At 33.8% G+C, this 14,026-nt stretch overlaps 1 long non-coding RNA gene across 1 annotated transcript; it reads left to right on the top strand.

Annotated features, from left to right (window-relative positions):
- The first annotated feature begins 6 nt into the window (after positions 1-6).
- Positions 7-1,314, top strand: LOC106321017. The gene is made up of 2 exons (XR_001265988.1): positions 7-514; positions 924-1,314. It is a non-coding gene; the product is annotated as an uncharacterized LOC106321017 (long non-coding RNA).
- The last annotated feature ends 12,712 nt before the right edge of the window (positions 1,315-14,026 follow it).

The raw sequence follows: 14,026 nt of genomic DNA, 5'->3' as shown, positions 1-14,026 counted from the left end.
GTTTGGAAATCCAAATTTGTTCTGTTTCTAAAAACGTTTATATATGTTTGTACACACATGTAAACTAAACTTCTAAGCTCTTCATATTATGTGCAATGTTATGACTCATGAGGATGATAAAGCTGAGGCTCCGGAGGATGAGATGGTTGTGAAAGAGCCTGAGGTAGAAAAGAAACAGAACTAGAACCGGCGTTTGAAAAACAGAAGGAGAGGAAGCAGAAAGCTTTGAAGTAGAAAGAGATGGATAATGTTGCATACAATGACTTCGAAACTTCTATCAAGCATTACTCCAAAAAGGCATTAGGGAGAAATAGAAACATGAAGAGGTGAATCGTTTAAAGAGGGAGACTGCTCAAAAAGAGGAATCACATAGAAGAATAAGAAGAAGAGAGTAAGAGACCCATGAGAGAACAGAGCGTCAAGCTGCAGAGAGAGAGAAGCTTCTAGACTGAGAATAAGGCAAGAAAAGGCACTTCATCTTGACGGACCTGAGAAAGGACCTGATGCTACACATGTAAGTTCTCTTTTCTTTGACACCCATTACTTATACTTCGCTCATGAAAGGCCAAACTATTATTTTCTATGCAAAGCACATCAATCTAATTTTCATGATGTTGGGATTCAGAACTTTGTGATAGTATAAATTTTTAATTTTTATCAAGTCTTATAAATTCAGGAGTCAACAGAATTCTTTATCGATGCTTGAAGAAGTAACCTTCATCTCTCTCTCTCTAAATATATGTATGTATATATTTCTCAGTACAATGTCTTACAAATACGCTTATCTGTTTTGTTGAAACATTTGATTTGTTTTGGACTTTCCGGGGAATGGTAACATCAAATATGTGTTATTTACAATCTACATAAATACATTGTCAAAACTGCAAACTTCCTTTGATTGTGTCTCTTGCTGTTTGTTCTAGGAGGCACATATTATGAAGAAAAAGGGGATCTTATGAGTGTGCTCATGCTTGATGAAAAGATTTCTCCTCAAGTTATGAACAACTCATGTGTATCTTGCAAGTGTTCTCACAGAATCAATATATCTGGAAGCGAAAACTCAGCCGCAAGTGATCATGATCCGCTGCAACAAGCACATCCATTGGAGACAACCACTGCACATGTTCTGCCTCCTTGCGGTGGGAGCACTGTTGAGGAGCTACTGGTTTTAGCATTTGAGTGTTTGCTCAAAAAGGCTCGCAATACTTAACCGACCAAGTTAGAAAGATTAGAATCCTACTCTTTACTTGCAATCCTTGATTTCATATATTATGTGTGCAGATTATTCATACAATAAAATTTTGCTTCACTTTATTCCACCACCGTTTTTATTAGCATAGTCGCTAAATTTGGTTATTTTACTAACAAAAAAAACTAAGTTTGTTACCCAATTAAAACTGCTGCAACCTCCTACAGTCAGCTCAATCTGCTACCAACAAGGATATATTCTTTCTTTTAAAAGATGCAAAAAATTAACTACGAGATTGAATGACATGAAATATATTTTTTACAATTCATAAATAGAATAAATGAGTTAATAATATATATATAAAACTGCAGTCTCTTTCGAAGCCAATAGGTGTTTCCACCTACATAAACATTATACACAGCTTCATTACCAAATGAACGCCTTTTAATGTCATTCATTGAAAAAGAACTGACATTATCTTGAAACCTAATAGGCACTCAATCTGGTTATCTGAACAAATACCACAGCTCTGAGCCTACTTAGAATTATATGTACAAGTTCCCAGCAACCATATCCAACATTGGCAGCACACATAGTCTCTCCTTTCTCAAGAGATGATTAAGCAAATACCTGCCGGAAAAGGCTAACTTCTCGCCCTCCCATATTCTCAATACTGATACACAAATGAGAAAGACAGTCTCTAAAAAACTCCACGTCTCGGTCATGCTTGCGCAAACTATGACAAGGTAAGCTGCACAATACATGTATTCTACAATTGTATGAAAATACCATTAACCGCTGATATGTCTACTTCCAATTCCTACGCTTACAAAAACTGAGGAAAGGCAGCCATAGTTACGTCACAACTATCTAGGCCCACCCCACCACAGTACTGATCAGAAAACTGTACAATAAAGGGTACGTGTATTACAAGTGCAATGTTCAGTGTGGTAGAACCAATATTTTTATTCAGTTGTTAGAACAAATAATGTTTCCATAACACAAACTTTGGGTGATATTCACGGAAAGTTCAGAAACAATTATCGCCTGCAAAAGTACATTCAAAACTCCATTAAGGCGATGAGTACTTCTTAGACAAATGATTGTATATCTATTGTGAAAATAGTGTACAACCGACCCTTTCTGACATTCATATTTTCATTGCTAAACTGCATGCATACAGAGTGTTTTCTAACCATCACCTATGGTTCCACTTAAAAACACACCATAGTAGATAACCATTATTTTATAATAAATAATGCGGCCAACTACTTTCTAAAATTATGACATTTTATAATCGACAGTATATACATATCTAAGATTGAAAAAGTCAGCTAGTTGATAAGAATTTTACCAACAAAAACGAAACTAGTTTATTCGAAAAATATATATATATATATAAAACAAAATAAGTAACCTTTTAAAATCCAAACAATTGATATTCATGAATTAGTCAAACTAGACGACCATATAACCCCAACATGACGAGATATATATATATATATATATATATTCATTTACATGTAATTTTATACAAACAATTTTTTACAAATAATATTAATCAAATCTTTGATAGTCATTCAAAATAATAATGACAACATTTCTGCCCGATGAGAAATGTTGCGCGATGAGAAATGCGGCATCCGAAATGAAATCCTCAATAGCCCAACATATTCATACAAATGTTATCATAAGACCTAAACATACAACCAGAAGACCAAGTACACTTCATCTAACTTATATTAATGCTAACATACAACCAGAAGACCGACCAAATATTCTTAAAAACCCGTAAACATTATAAAATACACGCAATATAAAATGTACAAAAATATAGTTATATATATCACGGAAAGCATATCCCGCGCGTAGCGCGGATTGACCCTAGTATATATTAAAATAATGTTTATTTAATTTTAGATAAGATTTTATTCGACCCGAATTTCCTCAAACATAATATATATTCAAATATTTTTATAGATTGCATTGGATTAAGATTCACATTTTTATTAAGGTTTGCTTTCGGATTTTGGGTCAAAAAGTTGGCGGATTCTCCTTGAAATATGTATCACAGAACAAGTACGCAATGAGCAAACAACAATTCGAGTTGGATGAGCTGAAACTCAAAGTCAAAAACTACTTCGCGGAAACTATCTCGAAGCAGATTCTAAATTAATAACAGTTCCAAAGAATTATCGAACTCTATGAAGGCAAAGTTAAGAGGGAATAACCACAATTTCGGAGGTGCGTAGAGAATTTTGAGGTACTCAAATTAAGAATGGAGAAAAGCATAACTTAGTATTTCTCAATAGCCACGACAGTGGCCATTGGCCCGACGACCGATTCAAATGTGATGGAAAAAGAATTGAGAACCCCGTTAGATCGCTGTATATACATAGTAGATGCAACTGAAGAGGCCAAGAACATACTGAATATCTTATATCTCAATAGATGAACTTAATCTCACTATTGATACGCGAACATTAACTCAAGAACAAAGAAAGTGAAGAACTTGTCTTATAAGACAGGAAGGAGGCCAACGAAGAGGGAAAGTAGAATCGTAGTAGAGGAGAATTCTGGGGAGTCTACTGAGCAAACGAAGAGCATCATTCTAATACACTTACAATTAAAAATACTAGGGATCGTTACCCGCGCCTTGTTTTAGAATTTTAATCTATTTTGTCTCTTGCTTACTAATCTAGCATTCAGTTTTTCAATGCATTTTATCTTCACCATCTCCTCTTGTCTTGTTTACATTTGTTTTCACGTTCTGTTGTTTGATTGTCTTAGTTTTGGCTTGTGTAATAACTTAACCCTGCTCATTCTTCTTTCATTCTTTATTGATTGATATTTTTATCTCGCTTACCTCTGTGTTGCCACTAATTTGCTCGAATCATTTTTCATCATCTGCTTCGTATTCTTTTCATATTCTTTAACTATTGTCTACAATCTCTTTAAATCCTAAAAATCTTACATGTTATACATACAATACTATAACATATGTTACCAAACCCTAAACCAATTACCCATGAGCCAATATACATTCACTCATCTATGTTGAAAATAATTCAATTTCAGATGAACTAAATTTACATCATTGAGAAATGTTTATTATTACATGATTTCAAATTTTTACCCATCAAAATATTTTTTATAAAATTATAAAATTATTTTTAAGATCTACTGAACGAGAAGACTTACAAAGAAGTCATCATAGAAAAGACTTACAAAGAACTCATCATAGAGAAGACTTACAAAGAAGTCTTCTCCAACGGGGGGTTATAATGGTAAAATTGAAAATAGGTTTTTTGTTTGTTCATAAGGGAGTTGTTGTAATTTCACTAGGATTTTGGGTTACTTTTGCATTTGATTGAATTTAGGGTACACTTTTGTATTCAAAATCAAGTTTTAGTCACTTTTGGCAAATCCCGCTTTAGTATATCCTAAACTTTCTGGAAAAAATAGTGTTTCACAATAATATAAATGTGTGATCTCTTAAAAGTCAATGTAATTTTAATATGAAAAGACACATTTTGTAAAAAAAAATATATTTATGATCTTTTAAAAATTAATGCAATGTTTGAGATGAAAGTTGTATTTTCACATTTATTGAGATTCCTATTATTAATAAAAGATACATCTTTATTATCTTTTTAAAACTAATGCAATGTTTAGGATAAAAAATTGCATCTTTTCAACTTTTTGAGATTTTTACTATTAATACAAAACACGTCTTTATAATCTTTTAATACCAAATGCGATGTTTAGGATGAAAAGTTGTATCTTTCGCATTTCTATTAACAATAGGAATCCAAAAAATTGTGAAATGATGTGCCTTTTCATTTTAAAAGATGCATTGATTTAAAAAAAGTTATCAAATTGTGTAATGATGTGTTTTTTTTATTTTAAAACATAGATTTTTAATATTTCTCAAAATGTTTTAGAATGAATCTTTTTTATTCTTACAATTGCATAGTTATAATGAGTTATCTTTTGTTCATTTTGCTATTTATTTAATTTAAATTTATATAAAATATTAAAATTATCTAAATATTCGGAAAATCAATTACTGGGTAATTTAATTACTTTTATAAAATTATATATTTACAAATTAAATATATGGTTTTTAAATTGTACTTTATGGTTTAGTTAACCAGTAGTTATAAGAAAAAATCTATAAACGAACATAAGCGACTCTTCGTTGAATATATATGTTTTCTCATTGAATATATGTGTTTATACCTTGAATATATATATATACCTCTTCGCATAGTATCTTTTGGATGTCTATATATATAGTGGTTCTTTCAAAAATGACTCAAAATTTCAAGTCAAACACAAAAATAACCTATGTTTTTTTTTTGAAACTTTGTTTTGTCCTATTCACCCTAGAAGTTCTGGTTATTCACGAAAATGCCTTTACTTTTTTTTTTTTTTTTTTTTTTTTTTTTTACTCCTTCACTTTGTCGGTAGCGTTTCTAATATCTTTGGAAAAATCATGATAAACTCAAACGTTGACCCAATTCCAAACTTTTGTTTGTTTGTTTTTGCCTTCAACTAAATGATAATTATTAAAATTCAAAATTATATTTAAAAAAGTGGATTACAAAACTTAATAAATCTTATATTACTACTTCATTTATGAAACATTTAAACTCATGTAAAATAATATCTGAAATGAACTAAACTTCCAATAATTAAAAACAAACAAAATTAATAAAAAACACAAAATATCTGAATCTATAAAGAAATATCTAGTATTATAAAGAAGAACTCTACCCTATTCTCCTCTTGCCACGTCATCAAATCAGTATTTTTGGGCGTTAATTATTATTATTTAATTGTTGTAATTAGAGAGAGACCGAATATTTCTGTGTTATTATTAAACAACAAAGGGGGTTAATTTATATAAGGATCACAAGATAAAGATAAAAGGAAAAAAGTACATATCCTAATCCATTTAGATTTAGGAAAACTAGTAAAACATAAACATATAAGGAAAAGGAAGTAGGGTTTCCTTTTCTCGTAATCTTGTGACCGTCTCTCTCTCCTGAAGTTGGCACTCTCTCTCTCCTCTCTCTAGGATTTCGGCCATCTCTCTATCTTCTATGTATTGGGCCGGTCTTGGGTCGGGCCTGGTTATGGACATTCACCATTGGATTTATAACACTCTCCCTTGAATGCCATAACCATACAGAATTTGTAGTACGCTTCATGTTGCCTCATTAAAACCTTATCAGGAAAACCCAGTGGGACAAAACCATGATGAAGGAAAAATAGTACAACACACACTACTCCCCCTGATGTGAACCTCACTGTAGGTTTCTACATTCTACGCATCTGATGCGTGATCTTTCATGTATATGTAGGAAGGGAGTAATCGGCCAGTTTCTTACTAAGCCGTAACTAGACCACTTCGACCTCTCAGGTCGTCTCTCATGTCTTTTGACATTAAGTGTCTCGGTAAAGCATGTGTGCTAAACAATATGAACCATATTGTCCTCGGAAGATCACTATTAGGTCTTTGCAAATTGTCTTTGCATGTGTCCATGGTCTAGGCGTGATTGTCTACTATCAACTGCTCTTTATTTTGGCCATTATAATTACCATTGACCATGTATCAATCTGGTCGATCTATGTTCGGGTCATAGACCTCGTCCATACGTGTCCACTACTTGTCTCATGAGTGTTCAAGATCAATGATCATTGCTGTGAGTTTATAATCTCTTATTATGGCTCTGCGGCCGAACACTCTCATGGATGTGGACATCGATTTCTTTGCCTTTGGTAATGTCGTATTCATTATTCTTTGCACTTCTATCTTAATGATGGCGTCTCATGACCTTAGTTTCCGTGGATCATATCACACGCTAAGTATATATTATTAGGTCATGAATCTCGGCTTTCACGAGCTTATGGACTACAATACTTCATATCCGACAGGGAAGGATAGATTAAACATCTCCTCTTTGTCCTCACGACAAAACTTTGTGGGAGTTGGTCATACAGCAGCAGAAAATTATTCTGCTATGCCGGATCCTTAAGGGATCTGATTGTCGGATTGCTGCCTGATGGTTGATCTTTTCTACTAGCCTGTGATCAAAGTATAAGAGCCGGACGGCTTTAGTAGAAGGGGCCGGACGCCTTTATCTGAAAATCGGATGCCTTTTAACTTAAGGGCTGGACGTCTTTAGTCGAAGGACCGGATGCCTACAGATACATTCTATATCAGTCTACTAACCTCTTTTAGGTTTAGTACAAACACAAGGGATTTCAAATGTTTATGGACTATTATTGGATTGTCTTTTATACAACTCCAAGATCATGCGTGATCACTTTCTTTTACATACTATATGCAGCTGCTTTTATTTCAGTCCATTAATCAGCTTAGGAACAAAGCTGTTCTTCCAATTTTATCCAGTGATCCATATGCTGTTTTACTATATCATTGTATCTATTTTCTTATGACCAGACCTTTTGTTAATTTCGAAATCTGTACCAGCAACCACCACATAGGAGTTTATCTCCTTATAATCTGTTCCTTTGATCTCTGTGAGTACCTTGTGTAACAAGCTATAATCGAATGCTGGTAGTAGGAAAAAATGAACACCTTTACATCATGTACATCTCTCACGGTTTCTTTACTTCTCACCAGATCCATCTATTTCACTGGTTGATCAGATGGCGTTTCTGTATATGTATATGGCCAATACACTCATCTCACCTTTAGATACTTTGAACCTCCACGTTTATCTTTCAATCTAATCTTTATTCTTTATGATTGTATGATCTTTATGATTGTATGAGTACTCATTCGTGGGTTCATGATCCTCGCTTATCTCTTTATGTTCAAGTGCTATTCTCTTATGTATCTTTATACAAATTCTCTTTATGTGTGTGTGTCGACACTTTCATATGTGGTTCCATTATGTTCCAGACATGATCTAGAGATTTGAGATCTTATTATCCAGGACTTTTATTACCTAGCAGCTTGGCGTCCCAAGACTACATGGTTAGGTACCTTAGATGTGTAGCGGCGCAGCCTTTTCTCAATGTCTGGTATGGTTTCTCTTATAATCTCGGATCTGTATTCTATGCACCATTTTTCTATCCGAGATTCCTTTATCTTATGGAACACTTGGTCTATCTTGTATAGACTCTATAGCAACTTGATTATGTCTCTTCTAGGACATTAGATTTCGTTTGGTGCTAAGCTAGTTAGTCATTCTTTTTCTATTCGGGTTAGTGTCTGGCATCTCGATTAGCTAGCTTTTTATAATCTTTCTTTACTTTGGACGTCTACAATTCTAATCCGAGGATCTTTGCCAAGACCATGATGTTTGATACCATTCATTCTTTTATAATTCTTTCTTTGCTCTTTGTACCAGCTTATAGCTTTCTCCTTATGATGTTGGATAGATGGATTCATTGATCACGCAATCCGTGTACCTGGCCACTATTTGATCACCCATAATTTGGCTCACAGTCTCTTTGAATTCGTGGAGAAAGTCCTATTCTTATCAACATATATTCCCAATCCTCTTCTGAGGTTCCATCTTAGACGGCACACATATATCTGTGGTGGTGTATTTAAAATCTCTTAAGATGGTGTATGTCTGGTTTTATGACCCGTATTCATTCTGAGATGGGAATATCTATGCTCACTTATATGGCCTGATGCATATTATCATTCTATACATGTAAATTCATAATGTCCCCAAGCTTTATAGACTTTAGAATCTTAGTCTTATAGATGGTGGCTTACATTGCCGAATCTTTATAGGTGATGGCTTCTTCGGCCGGTTATGGCCTTTGTGGCCGAGCCATTTATAACATGGCCAAGTAATGGCCTTTATGGTTTGGCCGTCCTAAACATGGTTTTAGACCATAGTAGTACACGAACTTGTAGTATTGATCATGGGTTTATCCTCTCTCCCCCTCATGAACATACTATAATTTCGTGATGCTCGGGACAATTAAGCCTAATGAGTTTTCCTTTGTGTACATGTTTCACAACGTGAGATCTTTTATGGGATAACTCTTTGTGCCTTTTCAATATTAATCTTTGCATCAAGTTTTAGACTTAGGATGGCTAATCCTATCATGCCATATAGTGTATAATTTTCGTGGGATATATCAGTATAGTCACCACTTCTCTTGCCTCTTATCATACTGATCTTATAGCATAGTTTAAATCAGTAGAGATCATAGGTATAGTCTTGACCACTTTCTTATAAGGTCTTAGGCATTTTTTTTTCTTTAAATCCGAAGGAACTTGTTTCCTTCTTTGCCCATTGTTTCTATTTGGAAACCATTTATAACTCAATGGGTCACATATCATTGGGTGTGTATAATGCCTTGTAGGCAATGCCTTAGTTTCTTTACTAGTAGTTTCTTTACTAGGCTTACTATACCCCTTTCACGATTTCTTACTTGATATTATGCCCTTTAGGCAACTCTTTATCAATAAAACATTCATATGTTCAAGTAAGATCAGGCAAGATATAATCAAAACAAACTCTTTTATATATATATAAAAATCGTGAACCATCAAGTAGGTTTAAAAGCAAATCACAAAAACATAGACTTAAAATTATCATGTCGAGATCTTTCTTTAGTCAATAGATAGTCCGGCCACAACATCTGTTATTGTGGACACGGCTGCCTTGGATTCATCTTGATCCAATGCCTCAGGATATCTCATCTCACTGCTTTTGTTGCTCAATGTATCTTTTCTAAAGTTTTTCAAATCAGTTAATTGTATCTTTAACTTTCTGCTTTCTTTGCTCAGTTGCCAATAGGTATGACAATAGGTCATTATAGGTTGTGAAACTTTTAGCCTTATGTAATAGCAACTGATCTTTTGGATGGAATGTGGAATATGTTTTATACAGTAAATCATTATCTGTAACCACTTCGTCACATAGTTCAAGACTATGGGCGATTTTCATTAGAACATAATTATATTCGTCCACGGATTTAAAATCCTGGAATCTGAGTATCTTCCAATCATTCATGGCTTTTCGCCATAATTCCATTGAGTATATGGATTTTAGCTTTATCCAAAGATCATAAGGATCTTCAATATTCTTATACTGATTTCTCAGTTCCTCAGTGAGATGATAGCGCATAATTGTTATGGCTCTATGCTTTTCACTTTCAATTTCATCATTGCCTTCAATGATACATTTCCCGAGTCCTCTAGACTTCAGGGCAATTGAAGTGTTCGTTTCCCATTCTGGATAATATCTTCCAGAGATATCTAGAGCAGCATAATCCGAAGACTCAAATCTCGACATCTGAAATCATCAATCAATTCATGATTTAGAATTCTTGCAAGCAATTTAAATAATCAGTGCACATGATTTCATAAGTCTCTCTATAATACGTGGACCATACGGTCATGTATTGTAATGCTTAGATCTCACGGCCATTATGTGATACAACGATCTTAAGGATCTGATCATGATGCAATCCTGTTTAAATAACCATCCGGATACTAGGCCACACAGCCACTTAAATATGCACTAAACCACATGGCTTTTAATCAATCAAGGGCACAAGGCCGCAAGTGTGAGCAATGCATTAGGCCACACGGCCGTTCGGTATGTTTCGTAACAAAAACACAATGTCACACAATCCATATCAATTTAGTTTACCAATTTCAAGGTTGGTAATGTTTCAGCTAGATTTTTATAATCAAGTAATCTAGCAATCTAACTCACATTCAATATGTAAATATTCCTAATCAATCTTTCAAGCAATGTGAGATTTAAGGTTTTCAAGACCTTAAGAAATATCAATCAAGATTAAGGGTTTCAAGGCCTTAAGGATTTCGAATTTTGAGATTAGATCTATCAATCAATCTATCAATCATAACATCTCAGATCATCAATCAATTATTCATTCAATTTCAAAATCAATTTTCAATTTAGGGTTTTGATTTTATTAATCAAACAATTTTTGATTTCAAGGTGATCAATTTTAATCTTAATCAATCAATAAGTTTTAAATAGTTTTCGAATTAGGGTTTTAGGGATTTCAAAAACTTTGATCTTTGATCAAAGGGATTTGATTTGAGATTCAAAAACCTTTAAGGTTCTGATTTTAATTGATCAATGGATCAATCTCGTTTTTAGAGTTTATATCTAACTTATAGAGCTTCGATTTACTCATAGGGGATTGATCTATTAACCTATGGCTTTGTTTTAGAGATTATATTTTAGGTTTCAATCTTTACAAAACAACCAGATTCGATTCTTGTTTTCAGATTTCGAATTACCTTTATTTTGTAGGGTTGAACCGGACCACCAAATTCGGATGAACCTCTATCTTGCACGCGGACGGACGCTGGCTCCTATCGGGTCGCGAGTTGGAGAACGAACGCGAGCTGTCTCGGACGGTTTGGCGTCTGGTCGCGGATGTGCGCTGAGGTAGTCGGATTAGGGTTCCAAAAGTAAAACGGCAACGCGTATTGTGGCTGAGCGTGAGGGCGCGTCTGAGATTGGATCGACGAACCGTTTGGGATGATGGATTCTTCTCGTCAAGGGATTCAAGATGATATGTGGATCGTCGTCTGGCTCCTCAGGGTTTGAGAGATCGATCGATTTTAAGCTGCGCCGGATTTAGGGTTTATGTGTGACGGATTTTAGGTTAGGGTTGGCGATTTTCTTTCTCAGGGTTTTGGGAGTCTATCGTGCTGATAACGTGTTGTAATTAGAGAGTTTAGAGATTGAATATTTCTGTGTTATAATTAATGAACAATGGGGGTTCCTTTATATAAGGATTACAAGATAAATATAAAAGGAAAGAGTACATATCTTAATCCATCTAGATTTAGGAAAACTACTAAAACATAAACATATAAGGAAAATGAAGTAGGGTTTCCTTTTCTCCTAATCTTGTGGCTGCCTCTCTCTCTCCTGAAATCGGCACTCTCTCTCTCCTCTTTCTAAGGTTTCGGCCATCTCTCTATCTTCTATGTATTGGGCCGGTCTTGGACCGGGCCTGGTTATTGACATTCACCATTGGATTTATAACATTAACTTCCTTTTCTCTTTCTTTTTTACTCCTTCACTTTGTCGGTAGCGTTTCTAATATCTTTGGAAAATTGGAAAATTTTAAATCATGATAAACTCAAACGTTGACCCAACTCTTTGTTTGTTTTTGCCTTCAACTAAATGACAATTATTAAAACTCAAAATTATATTTAAAAAGTGGATTACAAAACTTAAGAAATCTTATACTACTACTTCATTTATGAAGCATTTAAACTCATGAAAAATAATATCTGAAATGAACTAAACTTCCAATAATTAAAAACAAACAAAATTAATAGAAAACACAAAATATTTGAATCTATAAAGAAATATATATATATATATATTAAAGTAATGTTTATTTAATTTTAGATATGTTCAGATTAATTTTAGATAAGATTATTCGACCCGCTACGAATTTCCTCAAACATAATATATATTCAAATATTTTTATAGATTGCATTGGATTAAGATTCACATTTTTAATAAGGTTTCCTTTCGGATTTTGTGTCAAAAAGTTGGAAGATTCTCCTTGAAATATGTATCACAGAACAAGTACGTAATGAGCAAACAACAATTCGAGTTGGATGAGCTGAAACTCAAAGTCAAAAACTACTTCGCGGAAACTATTTCGAAGCAGATTCTAAAGTAATAACAGTTCCAAAGAATTATCGAACTCTATGAAGGCAAAGTTAAGAGGAAATAACCACAATTTCAGAGGTGCGTAAAGAATTTTGAGGTACTCAAATTAAGAATGGAGAAAGCATAACTTAGTATTTCTAAAGAGCCACGACAGTGGCCATTGGCCTACGCCATTGGTGAAGACATGTCCGACGACGACTCAAATGTGATGGAAAAAGAATTGAGAACCCCGTTAGATCGCTGTACATACATAGTAGATGCAACTGAAGAGTCCAAGAACATACTGAATAACTTATATCTCAATAGATGAACTCAATCTCACTATTGATACGCGAACATTAACTCAAGAACAAAGAAAGTGAAGAACTTGTCTTATAAGACAGGAAGGAGGCCAACGAAGAGGGAAAGTAGAATCGTAGTAGAGGAGAATTCTGGGGAGTCTACTGAGGCAAACGAAGAGCATCTTTCTAATACACTTACATTTAAAAATACTAGGGATCGTAACCCGCACCAAGGCGCGGAGTTTTTGCATTTTAATCTATTTTTGTCTCTTGCTTACTAATTTAGCATTCAGTTTTTCAATGCATTTTATCTTCACCATCTCCTTTTGTCTTGTTTACATTTGTTTTCACGTTCTGTCGTTTGATTTGTCTTAGTTTTGCTCATTCTTCTTTCATTCTTTATTGATTGATATTTTTATCTCGCTTAGCTCTGTGTTGCCACTAATTGTCTCGAATCATTTTTCATCATCTGCTTCGTATTCTTTTCATATTCTTTAACTATTGTCTACAATCTCTTTAAATCCTAAAAATCTTACATGTTCTTTTGTTTATTAAATCACATATTAAATATTGTTGAAACTGTTTATTTATTCTAATAAATCCTTACGATTATAACTAAGATGATATGGATAAAATACTGATTATAATTTAGTTGAAATTAAAGTCTAAAGTAGAAGTTATTAAACTTCCAATCCTTCTTTTTGTCATCCAAGATAGCTTTAGTCAAATCAATTACATTGATTTAGAAAAGCCATAAGTTATTTCAATCCCAAACAACCAAAAAACAGGCGCATTTGTTATTTTTGACGCGGCGGATTTCCTTTACTATAAACATAATTGCTTGTCACAACTGTTAATAAACCCAAATGTGTTTA

This window comes from Brassica oleracea, unplaced genomic scaffold (assembly GCF_000695525.1).
Source record: "Brassica oleracea var. oleracea cultivar TO1000 unplaced genomic scaffold, BOL UnpScaffold01175, whole genome shotgun sequence".
NCBI lineage: Eukaryota > Viridiplantae > Streptophyta > Magnoliopsida > Brassicales > Brassicaceae > Brassica > Brassica oleracea.
The sequence above is the reverse complement of the archived record's forward strand: the minus strand, read 5'-3'. Positions and strand labels throughout refer to the sequence as shown.